This window comes from Ziziphus jujuba, chromosome 2, assembly GCF_031755915.1.
Source record: "Ziziphus jujuba cultivar Dongzao chromosome 2, ASM3175591v1".
In the NCBI taxonomy this organism is placed as follows: Eukaryota; Viridiplantae; Streptophyta; class Magnoliopsida; order Rosales; family Rhamnaceae; genus Ziziphus; species Ziziphus jujuba.
This window is the reverse complement of record NC_083380.1, coordinates 19,464,897-19,479,534: the sequence shown is the minus strand read 5'-3', so window position 1 is coordinate 19,479,534 and position 14,638 is coordinate 19,464,897. Positions and strand designations below refer to the sequence as shown.

The following is a 14,638-nucleotide window of genomic DNA, read 5'->3' as shown; positions in this document are numbered from 1 at the left end:
CCTGCTGCGCTGCTTCTTTTCCTTATATCCATTCTTTAGCATCACCATGTCGGGTGCGATCATACCAGCACTAATGCACCGGATCCCATCAGAACTCCGAAGTTAAGCGTGCTTGGGCGAGAGTAGTACTAGGATGGGTGACCTCCTGGGAAGTCCTCGTGTTGCACCCCTTTTTTTTTTTTTTTTTCCTCTCTTTCCCCGCGCCTTTCACCCTCGGAGTTTCCCTTTTCTCCCGGCCCGACCGAGGGAACTCGCCCGGATCGCGCCGAACGCATGCGGACCTGCTGCGCTGCTTCTTTTCCTTATATCCATTCTTTAGCATCACCATGTCGGGTGCGATCATACCAGCACTAATGCACCGGATCCCATCAGAACTCCGAAGTTAAGCGTGCTTGGGCGAGAGTAGTACTAGGATGGGTGACCTCCTGGGAAGTCCTCGTGTTGCACCCTTTTTTTTTTTTTTTTTTTTCCTCTCTTTCCCCGCGCCTTTCACCCTCGGAGTTTCCCTTTTCTCCCGGCCCGACCGAGGGAACTCGCTCGGTGGGCCGGTGCATCGATGCCGCTGCCCTGATCGCGCCGAACGCATGCGGACCTGCTGCGCTGCTTCTTTTCCTTATATCCATTCTTTAGCATCACCATGTCGGGTGCGATCATACCAGCACTAATGCACCGGATCCCATCAGAACTCCGAAGTTAAGCGTGCTTGGGCGAGAGTAGTACTAGGATGGGTGACCTCCTGGGAAGTCCTCGTGTTGCATCCCTTTTTTTTTTTTTTTTCCTCTCTTTCCCCGCGCCGTTCACCCTCGGAGTTTCCCTTTTCTCCCGGCCCGACCGAGGGAACTCGCCCGGATCGCGCCGAACGCATGCGGACCTGCTGCGCTGCTTCTTTTCCTTATATCCATTCTTTAGCATCACCATGTCGGGTGCGATCATACCAGCACTAATGCACCGGATCCCATCAGAACTCCGAAGTTAAGCGTGCTTGGGGGAGAGTAGTACTAGGATGGGTGACCTCCTGGGAAGTCCTCGTGTTGCACCCTTTTTTTTTTTTTTTTTTCCTCTCTTTCCCCGCGCCTTTCACCCTCGGAGTTTCCCTTTTCTCCCGGCCCGACCGAGGGAACTCGCCCGGATCGCGCCGAACGCATGCGGACCTGCTGCGCTGCTTCTTTTCCTTATATCCATTCTTTAGCATCACCATGTCGGGTGCAATCATACCAGCACTAATGCACCGGATCCCATCAGAACTCCGAAGTTAAGCGTGCTTGGGCGAGAGTAGTACTAGGATGGGTGACCTCCTGGGAAGTCCTCGTGTTGCACCCCTTTTTTTTTTTTTTTTTCCTCTCTTTCCCCGCGCCTTTCACCCTCGGAGTTTCCCTTTTCTCCCGGCCCGACCGAGGGAACTCGCCCGGATCGCGCCGAACGCATGCGGACCTGCTGCGCTGCTTCTTTTCCTTATATCCATTCTTTAGCATCACCATGTCGGGTGCGATCATACCAGCACTAATGCACCGGATCCCATCAGAACTCCGAAGTTAAGCGTGCTTGGGCGAGAGTAGTACTAGGATGGGTGACCTCCTGGGAAGTCCTCGTGTTGCACCCCCTTTTTTTTTTTTTTTTTCCTCTCTTTCCCCGCGCCTTTCACCCTCGGAGTTTCCCTTTTCTCCCGGCCCGACCGAGGGAACTCGCCCGGATCGCGCCGAACGCATGCGGACCTGCTGCGCTGCTTCTTTTCCTTATATCCATTCTTTAGCATCACCATGTCGGGTGCGATCATACCAGCACTAATGCACCGGATCCCATCAGAACTCCGAAGTTAAGCGTGCTTGGGCGAGAGTAGTACTAGGATGGGTGACCTCCTGGGAAGTCCTCGTGTTGCACCCCTTTTTTTTTTTTTTTTCCTCTCTTTCCCCGCGCCGTTCACCCTCGGAGTTTCCCTTTTCTCCCGGCCCGACCGAGGGAACTCGCCCGGATCGCGCCGAACGCATGCGGACCTGCTGCGCTGCTTCTTTTCCTTATATCCATTCTTTAGCATCACCATGTCGGGTGCGATCATACCAGCACTAATGCACCGGATCCCATCAGAACTCCGAAGTTAAGCGTGCTTGGGCGAGAGTAGTACTAGGATGGGTGACCTCCTGGGAAGTCCTCGTGTTGCACCCTTTTTTTTTTTTTTTTTTTCCTCTCTTTCCCCGCGCCTTTCACCCTCGGAGTTTCCCTTTTCTCCCGGCCCGACCGAGGGAACTCGCCCGGATCGCGCCGAACGCATGCGGACCTGCTGCGCTGCTTCTTTTCCTTATATCCATTCTTTAGCATCACCATGTCGGGTGCGATCATACCAGCACTAATGCACCGGATCCCATCAGAACTCCGAAGTTAAGCGTGCTTGGGCGAGAGTAGTACTAGGATGGGTGACCTCCTGGGAAGTCCTCGTGTTGCACCCCTTTTTTTTTTTTTTTTTCCTCTCTTTCCCCGCGCCTTTCACCCTCGGAGTTTCCCTTTTCTCCCGGCCCGACCGAGGGAACTCGCCCGGATCGCGCCGAACGCATGCGGACCTGCTGCGCTGCTTCTTTTCCTTATATCCATTCTTTAGCATCACCATGTCGGGTGCGATCATACCAGCACTAATGCACCGGATCCCATCAGAACTCCGAAGTTAAGCGTGCTTGGGCGAGAGTAGTACTAGGATGGGTGACCTCCTGGGAAGTCCTCGTGTTGCACCCTTTTTTTTTTTTTTTTTTTTTCCTCTCTTTCCCCGCGCCTTTCACCCTCGGAGTTTCCCTTTTCTCCCGGCCCGACCGAGGGAACTCGCTCGGTGGGCCGGTGCATCGATGCCGCTGCCCGGATCGCGCCGAACGCATGCGGACCTGCTGCGCTGCTTCTTTTCCTTATATCCATTCTTTAGCATCACCATGTCGGGTGCGATCATACCAGCACTAATGCACCGGATCCCATCAGAACTCCGAAGTTAAGCGTGCTTGGGCGAGAGTAGTACTAGGATGGGTGACCTCCTGGGAAGTCCTCGTGTTGCACCCCTTTTTTTTTTTTTTTTCCTCTCTTTCCCCGCGCCGTTCACCCTCGGAGTTTCCCTTTTCTCCCGGCCCGACCGAGGGAACTCGCCCGGATCGCGCCGAACGCATGCGGACCTGCTGCGCTGCTTCTTTTCCTTATATCCATTCTTTAGCATCACCATGTCGGGTGCGATCATACCAGCACTAATGCACCGGATCCCATCAGAACTCCGAAGTTAAGCGTGCTTGGGGGAGAGTAGTACTAGGATGGGTGACCTCCTGGGAAGTCCTCGTGTTGCACCCTTTTTTTTTTTTTTTTTTCCTCTCTTTCCCCGCGCCTTTCACCCTCGGAGTTTCCCTTTTCTCCCGGCCCGACCGAGGGAACTCGCCCGGATCGCGCCGAACGCATGCGGACCTGCTGCGCTGCTTCTTTTCCTTATATCCATTCTTTAGCATCACCATGTCGGGTGCGATCATACCAGCACTAATGCACCGGATCCCATCAGAACTCCGAAGTTAAGCGTGCTTGGGCGAGAGTAGTACTAGGATGGGTGACCTCCTGGGAAGTCCTCGTGTTGCACCCCTTTTTTTTTTTTTTTTCCTCTCTTTCCCCGCGCCTTTCACCCTCGGAGTTTCCCTTTTCTCCCGGCCCGACCGAGGGAACTCGCCCGGATCGCGCCGAACGCATGCGGACCTGCTGCGCTGCTTCTTTTCCTTATATCCATTCTTTAGCATCACCATATCGGGTGCGATCATACCAGCACTAATGCACCGGATCCCATCAGAACTCCGAAGTTAAGCGTGCTTGGGCGAGAGTAGTACTAGGATGGGTGACCTCCTGGGAAGTCCTCGTGTTGCACCCCTTTTTTTTTTTTTTTTTTCCTCTCTTTCCCCGCGCCTTTCACCCTCGGAGTTTCCCTTTTCTCCCGGCCCGACCGAGGGAACTCGCCCGGATCGCGCCGAACGCATGCGGACCTGCTGCGCTGCTTCTTTTCCTTATATCCATTCTTTAGCATCACCATGTCGGGTGCGATCATACCAGCACTAATGCACCGGATCCCATCAGAACTCCGAAGTTAAGCGTGCTTGGGCGAGAGTAGTACTAGGATGGGTGATCTCCTGGGAAGTCCTCGTGTTGTACCCTTTTTTTTTTTTTTTTTTCCTCTCTTTCCCCGCGCCTTTCACCCTCGGAGTTTCCCTTTTCTCCCGGCCCGACCGAGGGAACTCGCTCGGTGGGCCGGTGCATCGATGCCGCTGCCCGGATCGCGCCGAACGCATGCGGACCTGCTGCGCTGCTTCTTTTCCTTATATCCATTCTTTAGCATCACCATGTCGGGTGCGATCATACCAGCACTAATGCATCGGATCCCATCAGAACTCCGAAGTTAAGCGTGCTTGGGCGAGAGTAGTACTAGGATGGGTGACCTCCTGGGAAGTCCTCGTGTTGCACCCCTTTTTTTTTTTTTTTTTTCCTCTCTTTCCCCGCGCCTTTCACCCTCGGAGTTTCCCTTTTCTCCCGGCCCGACCGAGGGAACTCGCCCGGATCGCGCCGAACGCATGCGGACCTGCTGCGCTGCTTCTTTTCCTTATATCCATTCTTTAGCATCACCATGTCGGGTGCAATCATACCAGCACTAATGCACCGGATCCCATCAGAACTCCGAAGTTAAGCGTGCTTGGGCGAGAGTAGTACTAGGATGGGTGACCTCCTGGGAAGTCCTCGTGTTGCACCCCTTTTTTTTTTTTTTTTTCCTCTCTTTCCCCGCGCCTTTCACCCTCGGAGTTTCCCTTTTCTCCCGGCCCGACCGAGGGAACTCGCCCGGATCGCGCCGAACGCATGCGGACCTGCTGCGCTGCTTCTTTTCCTTATATCCATTCTTTAGCATCACCATGTCGGGTGCGATCATACCAGCACTAATGCACCGGATCCCATCAGAACTCCGAAGTTAAGCGTGCTTGGGCGAGAGTAGTACTAGGATGGGTGACCTCCTGGGAAGTCCTCGTGTTGCACCCCCTTTTTTTTTTTTTTTTTCCTCTCTTTCCCCGCGCCTTTCACCCTCGGAGTTTCCCTTTTCTCCCGGCCCGACCGAGGGAACTCGCCCGGATCGCGCCGAACGCATGCGGACCTGCTGCGCTGCTTCTTTTCCTTATATCCATTCTTTAGCATCACCATGTCGGGTGCGATCATACCAGCACTAATGCACCGGATCCCATCAGAACTCCGAAGTTAAGCGTGCTTGGGCGAGAGTAGTACTAGGATGGGTGACCTCCTGGGAAGTCCTCGTGTTGCACCCCTTTTTTTTTTTTTTTTCCTCTCTTTCCCCGCGCCGTTCACCCTCGGAGTTTCCCTTTTCTCCCGGCCCGACCGAGGGAACTCGCCCGGATCGCGCCGAACGCATGCGGACCTGCTGCGCTGCTTCTTTTCCTTATATCCATTCTTTAGCATCACCATGTCGGGTGCGATCATACCAGCACTAATGCACCGGATCCCATCAGAACTCCGAAGTTAAGCGTGCTTGGGCGAGAGTAGTACTAGGATGGGTGACCTCCTGGGAAGTCCTCGTGTTGCACCCTTTTTTTTTTTTTTTTTTTCCTCTCTTTCCCCGCGCCTTTCACCCTCGGAGTTTCCCTTTTCTCCCGGCCCGACCGAGGGAACTCGCCCGGATCGCGCCGAACGCATGCGGACCTGCTGCGCTGCTTCTTTTCCTTATATCCATTCTTTAGCATCACCATGTCGGGTGCGATCATACCAGCACTAATGCACCGGATCCCATCAGAACTCCGAAGTTAAGCGTGCTTGGGCGAGAGTAGTACTAGGATGGGTGACCTCCTGGGAAGTCCTCGTGTTGCACCCCTTTTTTTTTTTTTTTTTCCTCTCTTTCCCCGCGCCTTTCACCCTCGGAGTTTCCCTTTTCTCCCAGCCCGACCGAGGGAACTCGCCCGGATCGCGCCGAACGCATGCGGACCTGCTGCGCTGCTTCTTTTCCTTATATCCATTCTTTAGCATCACCATGTCGGGTGCGATCATACCAGCACTAATGCACCGGATCCCATCAGAACTCCGAAGTTAAGCGTGCTTGGGCGAGAGTAGTACTAGGATGGGTGACCTCCTGGGAAGTCCTCGTGTTGCACCCTTTTTTTTTTTTTTTTTTCCTCTCTTTCCCCGCGCCTTTCACCCTCGGAGTTTCCCTTTTCTCCCGGCCCAACCGAGGGAACTCGCCCGGATCGCGCCGAACGCATGCGGACCTGCTGCGCTGCTTCTTTTCCTTATATCCATTCTTTAGCATCACCATGTCGGGTGCGATCATACCAGCACTAATGCACCGGATCCCATCAGAACTCCGAAGTTAAGCGTGCTTGGGCGAGAGTAGTACTAGGATGGGTGACCTCCTGGGAAGTCCTCGTGTTGCACCCCTTTTTTTTTTTTTTTTTTCCTCTCTTTCCCCGCGCCTTTCACCCTCGGAGTTTCCCTTTTCTCCCGGCCCGACCGAGGGAACTCGCCCGGATCGCGCCGAACGCATGCGGACCTGCTGCGCTGCTTCTTTTCCTTATATCCATTCTTTAGCATCACCATGTCGGGTGCGATCATACCAGCACTAATGCACCGGATCCCATCAGAACTCCGAAGTTAAGCGTGCTTGGGCGAGAGTAGTACTAGGATGGGTGACCTCTTGGGAAGTCCTCGTGTTGCACCCCTTTTTTTTTTTTTTTTTTCCTCTCTTTCCCCGCGCCTTTCACCCTCGGAGTTTCCCTTTTCTCCCGGCCCGACCGAGGGAACTCGCCCGGATCGCGCCGAACGCATGCGGACCTGCTGCGCTGCTTCTTTTCCTTATATCCATTCTTTAGCATCACCATGTCGGGTGCGATCATACCAGCACTAATGCACCGGATCCCATCAGAACTCCGAAGTTAAGCGTGCTTGGGCGAGAGTAGTACTAGGATGGGTGACCTCCTGGGAAGTCCTCGTGTTGCACCCCTTTTTTTTTTTTTTTTTTCCTCTCTTTCCCCGCGCCTTTCACCCTCGGAGTTTCCCTTTTCTCCCGGCCCGACCGAGGGAACTCGCCCGGATCGCGCCGAACGCATGCGGACCTGCTGCGCTGCTTCTTTTCCTTATATCCATTCTTTAGCATCACCATGTCGGGTGCGATCATACCAGCACTAATGCACCGGATCCCATCAGAACTCCGAAGTTAAGCGTGCTTGGGCGAGAGTAGTACTAGGATGGGTGACCTCCTGGGAAGTCCTCGTGTTGCACCCCTTTTTTTTTTTTTTTTTCCTCTCTTTCCCCGCGCCGTTCACCCTCGGAGTTTCCCTTTTCTCCCGGCCCGACCGAGGGAACTCGCCCGGATCGCGCCGAACGCATGCGGACCTGCTGCGCTGCTTCTTTTCCTTATATCCATTCTTTAGCATCACCATGTCGTGTGCGATCATACCAGCACTAATGCACGGGATCCCATCAGAACTCCGAAGTTAAGCGTGCTTGGGGGAGAGTAGTACTAGGATGGGTGACCTCCTGGGAAGTCCTCGTGTTGCACCCTTTTTTTTTTTTTTTTTTCCTCTCTTTCCCCGCGCCTTTCACCCTCGGAGTTTCCCTTTTCTCCCGGCCCGACCGAGGGAACTCGCCCGGATCGCGCCGAACGCATGCGGACCTGCTGCGCTGCTTCTTTTCCTTATATCCATTCTTTAGCATCACCATGTCGGGTGCGATCATACCAGCACTAATGCACCGGATCCCATCAGAACTCCGAAGTTAAGCGTGCTTGGGCGAGAGTAGTACTAGGATGGGTGACCTCCTGGGAAGTCCTCGTGTTGCACCCCTTTTTTTTTTTTTTTTTTCCTCTCTTTCCCCGCGCCTTTCACCCTCGGAGTTTCCCTTTTCTCCCGGCCCGACCGAGGGAACTCGCCCGGATCGCGCCGAACGCATGCGGACCTGCTGCGCTGCTTCTTTTCCTTATATCCATTCTTTAGCATCACCATGTCGGGTGCGATCATACCAGCACTAATGCACCGGATCCCATCAGAACTCCGAAGTTAAGCGTGCTTGGGCGAGAGTAGTACTAGGATGGGTGACCTCCTGGGAAGTCCTCGTGTTGCACCCCTTTTTTTTTTTTTTTTTCCTCTCTTTCCCCGCGCCGTTCACCCTCGGAGTTTCCCTTTTCTCCCGGCCCGACCGAGGGAACTCGCCCGGATCGCGCCGAACGCATGCGGACCTGCTGCGCTGCTTCTTTTCCTTATATCCATTCTTTAGCATCACCATGTCGTGTGCGATCATACCAGCACTAATGCACGGGATCCCATCAGAACTCCGAAGTTAAGCGTGCTTGGGGGAGAGTAGTACTAGGATGGGTGACCTCCTGGGAAGTCCTCGTGTTGCACCCTTTTTTTTTTTTTTTTTTCCTCTCTTTCCCCGCGCCTTTCACCCTCGGAGTTTCCCTTTTCTCCCGGCCCGACCGAGGGAACTCGCCCGGATCGCGCCGAACGCATGCGGACCTGCTGCGCTGCTTCTTTTCCTTATATCCATTCTTTAGCATCACCATGTCGGGTGCGATCATACCAGCACTAATGCACCGGATCCCATCAGAACTCCGAAGTTAAGCGTGCTTGGGCGAGAGTAGTACTAGGATGGGTGACCTCCTGGGAAGTCCTCGTGTTGCACCCCTTTTTTTTTTTTTTTTTCCTCTCTTTCCCCGCGCCTTTCACCCTCGGAGTTTCCCTTTTCTCCCGGCCCGACCGAGGGAACTCGCCCGGATCGCGCCGAACGCATGCGGACCTGCTGCGCTGCTTCTTTTCCTTATATCCATTCTTTAGCATCACCATTTCGGGTGCGATCATACCAGCACTAATGCACCGGATCCCATCAGAACTCCGAAGTTAAGCGTGCTTGGGCGAGAGTAGTACTAGGATGGGTGACCTCCGGGGAAGTCCTCGTGTTGCACCCCTTTTTTTTTTTTTTTCCTCTCTTTCCCCGCGCCGTTCACCCTCGGAGTTTCCCTTTTCTCCCGGCCCGACCGAGGGAACTCGCCCGGATCGCGCCGAACGCATGCGGACCTGCTGCGCTGCTTCTTTTCCTTATATCCATTCTTTAGCATCACCATGTCGTGTGCGATCATACCAGCACTAATGCACGGGATCCCATCAGAACTCCGAAGTTAAGCGTGCTTGGGGGAGAGTAGTACTAGGATGGGTGACCTCCTGGGAAGTCCTCGTGTTGCACCCCTTTTTTTTTTTTTTTTTTCCTCTCTTTCCCCGCGCCTTTCACCCTCGGAGTTTCCCTTTTCTCCCGGCCCGACCGAGGGAACTCGCCCGGATCGCGCCGAACGCATGCGGACCTGCTGCGCTGCTTCTTTTCCTTATATCCATTCTTTAGCATCACCATGTCGGGTGCGATCATACCAGCACTAATGCACCGGATCCCATCAGAACTCCGAAGTTAAGCGTGCTTGGGCGAGAGTAGTACTAGGATGGGTGACCTCCTGGGAAGTCCTCGTGTTGCACCCCTTTTTTTTTTTTTTTCCTCTCTTTCCCCGCGCCTTTCACCCTCGGAGTTTCCCTTTTCTCCCGGCCCGACCGAGGGAACTCGCCCGGATCCCGCCGAACGCATGCGGACCTGCTGCGCTGCTTCTTTTCCTTATATCCATTCTTTAGCATCACCATGTCGGGTGCGATCATACCAGCACTAATGCACCGGATCCCATCAGAACTCCGAAGTTAAGCGTGCTTGGGCGAGAGTAGTACTAGGATGGGTGACCTCCTGGGGAGTCCTCGTGTTGCACCCCTTTTTTTTTTTTTTTTTTCCTCTCTTTCCCCGCGCCGTTCACCCTCGGAGTTTCCCTTTTCTCCCGGCCCGACCGAGGGAACTCGCCCGGATCGCGCCGAACGCATGCGGACCTGCTGCGCTGCTTCTTTTCCTTATATCCATTCTTTAGCATCACCATGTCGGGTGCGATCATACCAGCACTAATGCACCGGATCCCATCAGAACTCCGAAGTTATGCGTGCTTGGGCGAGAGTAGTACTAGGATGGGTGACCTCCTGGGAAGTCCTCGTGTTGCACCCTTTTTTTTTTTTTTTTTTCCTCTCTTTCCCCGCGCCTTTCACCCTCGGAGTTTCCCTTTTCTCCCGGCCCGACCGAGGGAACTCGCCCGGATCGCGCCGAACGCATGCGGACCTGCTGCGCTGCTTCTTTTCCTTATATCCATTCTTTAGCATCACCATGTCGGGTGCGATCATACCAGCACTAATGCACCGGATCCCATCAGAACTCCGAAGTTAAGCGTGCTTGGGCGAGAGTAGTACTAGGATGGGTGACCTCCTGGGAAGTCCTCGTGTTGCACCCCTTTTTTTTTTTTTTTTTTCCTCTCTTTCCCCGCGCCTTTCACCCTCGGAGTTTCCCTTTTCTCCCGGCCCGACCGAGGGAACTCGCCCGGATCGCGCCGAACGCATGCGGACCTGCTGCGCTGCTTCTTTTCCTTATATCCATTCTTTAGCATCACCATGTCGGGTGCGATCATACCAGCACTAATGCACCGGATCCCATCAGAACTCCGAAGTTAAGCGTGCTTGGGCGAGAGTAGTACTAGGATGGGTGACCTCTTGGGAAGTCCTCGTGTTGCACCCCTTTTTTTTTTTTTTTTCCTCTCTTTCCCCGCGCCTTTCACCCTCGGAGTTTCCCTTTTCTCCCGGCCCGACCGAGGGAACTCGCCCGGATCACGCCGAACGCATGCGGACCTGCTGCGCTGCTTCTTTTCCTTATATCCATTCTTTAGCATCACCATGTCGGGTGCGATCATACCAGCACTAATGCACCGGATCCCATCAGAACTCCGAAGTTAAGCGTGCTTGGGCGAGAGTAGTACTAGGATGGGTGACCTCCTGGGAAGTCCTCGTGTTGCACCCCTTTTTTTTTTTTTTTTTTCCTCTCTTTCCCCGCGCCTTTCACCCTCGGAGTTTCCCTTTTCTCCCGGCCCGACCGAGGGAACTCGCCCGGATCGCGCCGAACGCATGCGGACCTGCTGCGCTGCTTCTTTTCCTTATATCCATTCTTTAGCATCACCATGTCGGGTGCGATCATACCAGCACTAATGCACCGGATCCCATCAGAACTCCGAAGTTAAGCGTGCTTGGGCGAGAGTAGTACTAGGATGGGTGACCTCCTGGGAAGTCCTCGTGTTGCACCCCTTTTTTTTTTTTTTTTTCCTCTCTTTCCCCGCGCCGTTCACCCTCGGAGTTTCCCTTTTCTCCCGGCCCGACCGAGGGAACTCGCCCGGATCGCGCCGAACGCATGCGGACCTGCTGCGCTGCTTCTTTTCCTTATATCCATTCTTTAGCATCACCATGTCGTGTGCGATCATACCAGCACTAATGCACGGGATCCCATCAGAACTCCGAAGTTAAGCGTGCTTGGGGGAGAGTAGTACTAGGATGGGTGACCTCCTGGGAAGTCCTCGTGTTGCACCCTTTTTTTTTTTTTTTTTTCCTCTCTTTCCCCGCGCCTTTCACCCTCGGAGTTTCCCTTTTCTCCCGGCCCGACCGAGGGAACTCGCCCGGATCGCGCCGAACGCATGCGGACCTGCTGCGCTGCTTCTTTTCCTTATATCCATTCTTTAGCATCACCATGTCGGGTGCGATCATACCAGCACTAATGCACCGGATCCCATCAGAACTCCGAAGTTAAGCGTGCTTGGGCGAGAGTAGTACTAGGATGGGTGACCTCCTGGGAAGTCCTCGTGTTGCACCCCTTTTTTTTTTTTTTTTTCCTCTCTTTCCCCGCGCCTTTCACCCTCGGAGTTTCCCTTTTCTCCCGGCCCGACCGAGGGAACTCGCCCGGATCGCGCCGAACGCATGCGGACCTGCTGCGCTGCTTCTTTTCCTTATATCCATTCTTTAGCATCACCATTTCGGGTGCGATCATACCAGCACTAATGCACCGGATCCCATCAGAACTCCGAAGTTAAGCGTGCTTGGGCGAGAGTAGTACTAGGATGGGTGACCTCCGGGGAAGTCCTCGTGTTGCACCCCTTTTTTTTTTTTTTTCCTCTCTTTCCCCGCGCCGTTCACCCTCGGAGTTTCCCTTTTCTCCCGGCCCGACCGAGGGAACTCGCCCGGATCGCGCCGAACGCATGCGGACCTGCTGCGCTGCTTCTTTTCCTTATATCCATTCTTTAGCATCACCATGTCGGGTGCGATCATACCAGCACTAATGCACCGGATCCCATCAGAACTCCGAAGTTAAGCGTGCTTGGGCGAGAGTAGTACTAGGATGGGTGACCTCCTGGGAAGTCCTCGTGTTGCACCCCTTTTTTTTTTTTTTTTTCCTCTCTTTCCCCGCGCCTTTCACCCTCGGAGTTTCCCTTTTCTCCCGGCCCGACCGAGGGAACTCGCCCGGATCCCGCCGAACGCATGCGGACCTGCTGCGCTGCTTCTTTTCCTTATATCCATTCTTTAGCATCACCATGTCGGGTGCGATCATACCAGCACTAATGCACCGGATCCCATCAGAACTCCGAAGTTAAGCGTGCTTGGGCGAGAGTAGTACTAGGATGGGTGACCTCCTGGGGAGTCCTCGTGTTGCACCCCTTTTTTTTTTTTTTTTTTCCTCTCTTTCCCCGCGCCGTTCACCCTCGGAGTTTCCCTTTTCTCCCGGCCCGACCGAGGGAACTCGCCCGGATCGCGCCGAACGCATGCGGACCTGCTGCGCTGCTTCTTTTCCTTATATCCATTCTTTAGCATCACCATGTCGGGTGCGATCATACCAGCACTAATGCACCGGATCCCATCAGAACTCCGAAGTTAAGCGTGCTTGGGCGAGAGTAGTACTAGGATGGGTGACCTCCTGGGAAGTCCTCGTGTTGCACCCTTTTTTTTTTTTTTTTTCCTCTCTTTCCCCGCGCCGTTCACCCTCGGAGTTTCCCTTTTCTCCCGGCCCGACCGAGGGAACTCGCCCGGATCGCGCCGAACGCATGCGGACCTGCTGCGCTGCTTCTTTTCCTTATATCCATTCTTTAGCATCACCATATCGGGTGCGATCATACCAGCACTAATGCACCGGATCCCATCAGAACTCCGAAGTTAAGCGTGCTTGGGCGAGAGTAGTACTAGGATGGGTGACCTCCTGGGAAGTCCTCGTGTTGCACCCCTTTTTTTTTTTTTTTTTTCCTCTCTTTCCCCGCGCCTTTCACCCTCGGAGTTTCCCTTTTCTCCCGGCCCGACGGAGGGAACTCGCCCGGATCGCGCCGAACGCATGCGGACCTGCTGCGCTGCTTCTTTTCCTTATATCCATTCTTTAGCATCACCATGTCGGGTGCGATCATACCAGCACTAATGCACCGGATCCCATCAGAACTTCGAAGTTAAGCGTGCTTGGGCGAGAGTAGTACTAGGATGGGTGACCTCCTGGGAAGTCCTCGTGTTGCACCCTTTTTTTTTTTTTTTTTCCTCTCTTTCCCCGCGCCTTTCACCCTCGGAGTTTCCCTTTTCTCCCGGCCCAACCGAGGGAACTCGCCCGGATCGCGCCGAACGCATGCGGACCTGCTGCGCTGCTTCTTTTCCTTATATCCATTCTTTAGCATCACCATGTCGGGTGCGATCATACCAGCACTAATGCACCGGATCCCATCAGAACTCCGAAGTTAAGCGTGCTTGGGCGAGAGTAGTACTAGGATGGGTGACCTCCTGGGAAGTCCTCGTGTTGCACCCCTTTTTTTTTTTTTTTTTTCCTCTCTTTCCCCGCGCCTTTCACCCTCGGAGTTTCCCTTTTCTCCCGGCCCGACCGAGGGAACTCGCCCGGATCGCGCCGAACGCATGCGGACCTGCTGCGCTGCTTCTTTTCCTTATATCCATTCTTTAGCATCACCATGTCGGGTGCGATCATACCAGCACTAATGCACCGGATCCCATCAGAACTCCGAAGTTAAGCGTGCTTGGGCGAGAGTAGTACTAGGATGGGTGACCTCCTGGGAAGTCCTCGTGTTGCACCCCTTTTTTTTTTTTTTTTTTCCTCTCTTTCCCCGCGCCTTTCACCCTCGGAGTTTCCCTTTTCTCCCGGCCCGACCGAGGGAACTCGCCCGGATCGCGCCGAACGCATGCGGACCTGCTGCGCTGCTTCTTTTCCTTATATCCATTCTTTAGCATCACCATGTCGGGTGCGATCATACCAGCACTAATGCACCGGATCCCATCAGAACTCCGAAGTTAAGCGTGCTTGGGCGAGAGTAGTACTAGGATGGGTGACCTCCTGGGAAGTCCTCGTGTTGCACCCCTTTTTTTTTTTTTTTTTTTCCTCTCTTTCCCCGCGCCTTTCACCCTCGGAGTTTCCCTTTTCTCCCGGCCCGACCGAGGGAACTCGCCCGGATCGCGCCGAACGCATGCGGACCTGCTGCGCTGCTTCTTTTCCTTATATCCATTCTTTAGCATCACCATGTCGGGTGCGATCATACCAGCACTAATGCACCGGATCCCATCAGAACTCCGAAGTTAAGCGTGCTTGGGCGAGAGTAGTACTAGGATGGGTGACCTCCTGGGAAGTCCTCGTGTTGCACCCCTTTTTTTTTTTTTTTTTCCTCTCTTTCCCCGCGCCTTTCACCCTCGGAGTTTCCCTTTTCTCCCGGCCCGACCGAGGGAACTCGCCCGGA

At 54.2% G+C, this 14,638-nt stretch overlaps 52 non-coding genes across 52 annotated transcripts; all 52 read left to right on the top strand.

Moving 5' to 3' along the window:
* Window positions 1-51: 51 nt before the first annotated feature.
* Window positions 52-170, top strand: LOC132803021 (5S ribosomal RNA). Its single transcript, XR_009638127.1, has one exon. It is a non-coding gene; the product is annotated as a 5S ribosomal RNA (ribosomal RNA).
* A 161-nt stretch (window positions 171-331) lies between these two features.
* On the top strand, window positions 332-450 carry LOC132801156 (5S ribosomal RNA). The gene has a single exon (XR_009636272.1). It is a non-coding gene; the product is annotated as a 5S ribosomal RNA (ribosomal RNA).
* A 192-nt stretch (window positions 451-642) lies between these two features.
* Window positions 643-761, top strand: LOC132801342 (5S ribosomal RNA). The gene has a single exon (XR_009636458.1). It is a non-coding gene; the product is annotated as a 5S ribosomal RNA (ribosomal RNA).
* A 160-nt stretch (window positions 762-921) lies between these two features.
* On the top strand, window positions 922-1,040 carry LOC132802013 (5S ribosomal RNA). The gene has a single exon (XR_009637134.1). It is a non-coding gene; the product is annotated as a 5S ribosomal RNA (ribosomal RNA).
* Window positions 1,041-1,201: 161 nt separating this feature from the next.
* LOC132800974 (5S ribosomal RNA) lies at window positions 1,202-1,320 on the top strand. Its single transcript, XR_009636090.1, has one exon. It is a non-coding gene; the product is annotated as a 5S ribosomal RNA (ribosomal RNA).
* Window positions 1,321-1,481: 161 nt separating this feature from the next.
* LOC132803020 (5S ribosomal RNA) lies at window positions 1,482-1,600 on the top strand. The gene has a single exon (XR_009638126.1). It is a non-coding gene; the product is annotated as a 5S ribosomal RNA (ribosomal RNA).
* Window positions 1,601-1,762: 162 nt separating this feature from the next.
* On the top strand, window positions 1,763-1,881 carry LOC132803019 (5S ribosomal RNA). The gene has a single exon (XR_009638125.1). It is a non-coding gene; the product is annotated as a 5S ribosomal RNA (ribosomal RNA).
* Window positions 1,882-2,041: 160 nt separating this feature from the next.
* Window positions 2,042-2,160, top strand: LOC132801155 (5S ribosomal RNA). The gene has a single exon (XR_009636271.1). It is a non-coding gene; the product is annotated as a 5S ribosomal RNA (ribosomal RNA).
* Window positions 2,161-2,322: 162 nt separating this feature from the next.
* On the top strand, window positions 2,323-2,441 carry LOC132803018 (5S ribosomal RNA). Its single transcript, XR_009638124.1, has one exon. It is a non-coding gene; the product is annotated as a 5S ribosomal RNA (ribosomal RNA).
* Window positions 2,442-2,602: 161 nt separating this feature from the next.
* Window positions 2,603-2,721, top strand: LOC132801154 (5S ribosomal RNA). Its single transcript, XR_009636270.1, has one exon. It is a non-coding gene; the product is annotated as a 5S ribosomal RNA (ribosomal RNA).
* A 193-nt stretch (window positions 2,722-2,914) lies between these two features.
* Window positions 2,915-3,033, top strand: LOC132803016 (5S ribosomal RNA). Its single transcript, XR_009638122.1, has one exon. It is a non-coding gene; the product is annotated as a 5S ribosomal RNA (ribosomal RNA).
* Window positions 3,034-3,193: 160 nt separating this feature from the next.
* LOC132802012 (5S ribosomal RNA) lies at window positions 3,194-3,312 on the top strand. The gene has a single exon (XR_009637133.1). It is a non-coding gene; the product is annotated as a 5S ribosomal RNA (ribosomal RNA).
* A 161-nt stretch (window positions 3,313-3,473) lies between these two features.
* LOC132803015 (5S ribosomal RNA) lies at window positions 3,474-3,592 on the top strand. The gene has a single exon (XR_009638121.1). It is a non-coding gene; the product is annotated as a 5S ribosomal RNA (ribosomal RNA).
* A 160-nt stretch (window positions 3,593-3,752) lies between these two features.
* Window positions 3,753-3,871, top strand: LOC132803014 (5S ribosomal RNA). The gene has a single exon (XR_009638120.1). It is a non-coding gene; the product is annotated as a 5S ribosomal RNA (ribosomal RNA).
* Window positions 3,872-4,033: 162 nt separating this feature from the next.
* On the top strand, window positions 4,034-4,152 carry LOC132801989 (5S ribosomal RNA). The gene has a single exon (XR_009637110.1). It is a non-coding gene; the product is annotated as a 5S ribosomal RNA (ribosomal RNA).
* A 190-nt stretch (window positions 4,153-4,342) lies between these two features.
* On the top strand, window positions 4,343-4,461 carry LOC132801588 (5S ribosomal RNA). The gene has a single exon (XR_009636707.1). It is a non-coding gene; the product is annotated as a 5S ribosomal RNA (ribosomal RNA).
* Window positions 4,462-4,623: 162 nt separating this feature from the next.
* On the top strand, window positions 4,624-4,742 carry LOC132800973 (5S ribosomal RNA). The gene has a single exon (XR_009636089.1). It is a non-coding gene; the product is annotated as a 5S ribosomal RNA (ribosomal RNA).
* Window positions 4,743-4,903: 161 nt separating this feature from the next.
* Window positions 4,904-5,022, top strand: LOC132803013 (5S ribosomal RNA). Its single transcript, XR_009638119.1, has one exon. It is a non-coding gene; the product is annotated as a 5S ribosomal RNA (ribosomal RNA).
* Window positions 5,023-5,184: 162 nt separating this feature from the next.
* Window positions 5,185-5,303, top strand: LOC132803012 (5S ribosomal RNA). The gene has a single exon (XR_009638118.1). It is a non-coding gene; the product is annotated as a 5S ribosomal RNA (ribosomal RNA).
* A 160-nt stretch (window positions 5,304-5,463) lies between these two features.
* Window positions 5,464-5,582, top strand: LOC132801153 (5S ribosomal RNA). The gene has a single exon (XR_009636269.1). It is a non-coding gene; the product is annotated as a 5S ribosomal RNA (ribosomal RNA).
* Window positions 5,583-5,744: 162 nt separating this feature from the next.
* LOC132803011 (5S ribosomal RNA) lies at window positions 5,745-5,863 on the top strand. Its single transcript, XR_009638117.1, has one exon. It is a non-coding gene; the product is annotated as a 5S ribosomal RNA (ribosomal RNA).
* Window positions 5,864-6,024: 161 nt separating this feature from the next.
* On the top strand, window positions 6,025-6,143 carry LOC132801152 (5S ribosomal RNA). The gene has a single exon (XR_009636268.1). It is a non-coding gene; the product is annotated as a 5S ribosomal RNA (ribosomal RNA).
* Window positions 6,144-6,304: 161 nt separating this feature from the next.
* Window positions 6,305-6,423, top strand: LOC132803010 (5S ribosomal RNA). The gene has a single exon (XR_009638116.1). It is a non-coding gene; the product is annotated as a 5S ribosomal RNA (ribosomal RNA).
* Window positions 6,424-6,585: 162 nt separating this feature from the next.
* LOC132801246 (5S ribosomal RNA) lies at window positions 6,586-6,704 on the top strand. Its single transcript, XR_009636362.1, has one exon. It is a non-coding gene; the product is annotated as a 5S ribosomal RNA (ribosomal RNA).
* Window positions 6,705-6,866: 162 nt separating this feature from the next.
* Window positions 6,867-6,985, top strand: LOC132803009 (5S ribosomal RNA). Its single transcript, XR_009638115.1, has one exon. It is a non-coding gene; the product is annotated as a 5S ribosomal RNA (ribosomal RNA).
* Window positions 6,986-7,147: 162 nt separating this feature from the next.
* On the top strand, window positions 7,148-7,266 carry LOC132803008 (5S ribosomal RNA). Its single transcript, XR_009638114.1, has one exon. It is a non-coding gene; the product is annotated as a 5S ribosomal RNA (ribosomal RNA).
* Window positions 7,267-7,427: 161 nt separating this feature from the next.
* LOC132802385 (5S ribosomal RNA) lies at window positions 7,428-7,546 on the top strand. Its single transcript, XR_009637509.1, has one exon. It is a non-coding gene; the product is annotated as a 5S ribosomal RNA (ribosomal RNA).
* Window positions 7,547-7,707: 161 nt separating this feature from the next.
* Window positions 7,708-7,826, top strand: LOC132803007 (5S ribosomal RNA). The gene has a single exon (XR_009638113.1). It is a non-coding gene; the product is annotated as a 5S ribosomal RNA (ribosomal RNA).
* Window positions 7,827-7,988: 162 nt separating this feature from the next.
* Window positions 7,989-8,107, top strand: LOC132803005 (5S ribosomal RNA). Its single transcript, XR_009638111.1, has one exon. It is a non-coding gene; the product is annotated as a 5S ribosomal RNA (ribosomal RNA).
* A 161-nt stretch (window positions 8,108-8,268) lies between these two features.
* LOC132802384 (5S ribosomal RNA) lies at window positions 8,269-8,387 on the top strand. Its single transcript, XR_009637508.1, has one exon. It is a non-coding gene; the product is annotated as a 5S ribosomal RNA (ribosomal RNA).
* A 161-nt stretch (window positions 8,388-8,548) lies between these two features.
* On the top strand, window positions 8,549-8,667 carry LOC132803004 (5S ribosomal RNA). Its single transcript, XR_009638110.1, has one exon. It is a non-coding gene; the product is annotated as a 5S ribosomal RNA (ribosomal RNA).
* Window positions 8,668-8,828: 161 nt separating this feature from the next.
* LOC132801531 (5S ribosomal RNA) lies at window positions 8,829-8,947 on the top strand. The gene has a single exon (XR_009636647.1). It is a non-coding gene; the product is annotated as a 5S ribosomal RNA (ribosomal RNA).
* Window positions 8,948-9,106: 159 nt separating this feature from the next.
* On the top strand, window positions 9,107-9,225 carry LOC132802311 (5S ribosomal RNA). Its single transcript, XR_009637435.1, has one exon. It is a non-coding gene; the product is annotated as a 5S ribosomal RNA (ribosomal RNA).
* Window positions 9,226-9,387: 162 nt separating this feature from the next.
* Window positions 9,388-9,506, top strand: LOC132803003 (5S ribosomal RNA). The gene has a single exon (XR_009638109.1). It is a non-coding gene; the product is annotated as a 5S ribosomal RNA (ribosomal RNA).
* Window positions 9,507-9,665: 159 nt separating this feature from the next.
* LOC132801789 (5S ribosomal RNA) lies at window positions 9,666-9,784 on the top strand. The gene has a single exon (XR_009636910.1). It is a non-coding gene; the product is annotated as a 5S ribosomal RNA (ribosomal RNA).
* A 162-nt stretch (window positions 9,785-9,946) lies between these two features.
* On the top strand, window positions 9,947-10,065 carry LOC132801846 (5S ribosomal RNA). Its single transcript, XR_009636967.1, has one exon. It is a non-coding gene; the product is annotated as a 5S ribosomal RNA (ribosomal RNA).
* Window positions 10,066-10,226: 161 nt separating this feature from the next.
* Window positions 10,227-10,345, top strand: LOC132803002 (5S ribosomal RNA). The gene has a single exon (XR_009638108.1). It is a non-coding gene; the product is annotated as a 5S ribosomal RNA (ribosomal RNA).
* A 162-nt stretch (window positions 10,346-10,507) lies between these two features.
* On the top strand, window positions 10,508-10,626 carry LOC132801245 (5S ribosomal RNA). The gene has a single exon (XR_009636361.1). It is a non-coding gene; the product is annotated as a 5S ribosomal RNA (ribosomal RNA).
* A 160-nt stretch (window positions 10,627-10,786) lies between these two features.
* LOC132803001 (5S ribosomal RNA) lies at window positions 10,787-10,905 on the top strand. Its single transcript, XR_009638107.1, has one exon. It is a non-coding gene; the product is annotated as a 5S ribosomal RNA (ribosomal RNA).
* A 162-nt stretch (window positions 10,906-11,067) lies between these two features.
* On the top strand, window positions 11,068-11,186 carry LOC132803000 (5S ribosomal RNA). The gene has a single exon (XR_009638106.1). It is a non-coding gene; the product is annotated as a 5S ribosomal RNA (ribosomal RNA).
* A 161-nt stretch (window positions 11,187-11,347) lies between these two features.
* LOC132802383 (5S ribosomal RNA) lies at window positions 11,348-11,466 on the top strand. The gene has a single exon (XR_009637507.1). It is a non-coding gene; the product is annotated as a 5S ribosomal RNA (ribosomal RNA).
* Window positions 11,467-11,627: 161 nt separating this feature from the next.
* On the top strand, window positions 11,628-11,746 carry LOC132802999 (5S ribosomal RNA). The gene has a single exon (XR_009638105.1). It is a non-coding gene; the product is annotated as a 5S ribosomal RNA (ribosomal RNA).
* Window positions 11,747-11,907: 161 nt separating this feature from the next.
* On the top strand, window positions 11,908-12,026 carry LOC132801530 (5S ribosomal RNA). The gene has a single exon (XR_009636646.1). It is a non-coding gene; the product is annotated as a 5S ribosomal RNA (ribosomal RNA).
* A 159-nt stretch (window positions 12,027-12,185) lies between these two features.
* On the top strand, window positions 12,186-12,304 carry LOC132802998 (5S ribosomal RNA). Its single transcript, XR_009638104.1, has one exon. It is a non-coding gene; the product is annotated as a 5S ribosomal RNA (ribosomal RNA).
* A 161-nt stretch (window positions 12,305-12,465) lies between these two features.
* LOC132801788 (5S ribosomal RNA) lies at window positions 12,466-12,584 on the top strand. Its single transcript, XR_009636909.1, has one exon. It is a non-coding gene; the product is annotated as a 5S ribosomal RNA (ribosomal RNA).
* A 162-nt stretch (window positions 12,585-12,746) lies between these two features.
* On the top strand, window positions 12,747-12,865 carry LOC132801151 (5S ribosomal RNA). Its single transcript, XR_009636267.1, has one exon. It is a non-coding gene; the product is annotated as a 5S ribosomal RNA (ribosomal RNA).
* A 160-nt stretch (window positions 12,866-13,025) lies between these two features.
* Window positions 13,026-13,144, top strand: LOC132802997 (5S ribosomal RNA). Its single transcript, XR_009638103.1, has one exon. It is a non-coding gene; the product is annotated as a 5S ribosomal RNA (ribosomal RNA).
* Window positions 13,145-13,306: 162 nt separating this feature from the next.
* LOC132801701 (5S ribosomal RNA) lies at window positions 13,307-13,425 on the top strand. The gene has a single exon (XR_009636821.1). It is a non-coding gene; the product is annotated as a 5S ribosomal RNA (ribosomal RNA).
* A 160-nt stretch (window positions 13,426-13,585) lies between these two features.
* Window positions 13,586-13,704, top strand: LOC132802996 (5S ribosomal RNA). The gene has a single exon (XR_009638102.1). It is a non-coding gene; the product is annotated as a 5S ribosomal RNA (ribosomal RNA).
* Window positions 13,705-13,866: 162 nt separating this feature from the next.
* LOC132802994 (5S ribosomal RNA) lies at window positions 13,867-13,985 on the top strand. Its single transcript, XR_009638100.1, has one exon. It is a non-coding gene; the product is annotated as a 5S ribosomal RNA (ribosomal RNA).
* A 162-nt stretch (window positions 13,986-14,147) lies between these two features.
* On the top strand, window positions 14,148-14,266 carry LOC132802993 (5S ribosomal RNA). Its single transcript, XR_009638099.1, has one exon. It is a non-coding gene; the product is annotated as a 5S ribosomal RNA (ribosomal RNA).
* A 163-nt stretch (window positions 14,267-14,429) lies between these two features.
* LOC132802992 (5S ribosomal RNA) lies at window positions 14,430-14,548 on the top strand. The gene has a single exon (XR_009638098.1). It is a non-coding gene; the product is annotated as a 5S ribosomal RNA (ribosomal RNA).
* The last annotated feature ends 90 nt before the right edge of the window (window positions 14,549-14,638 follow it).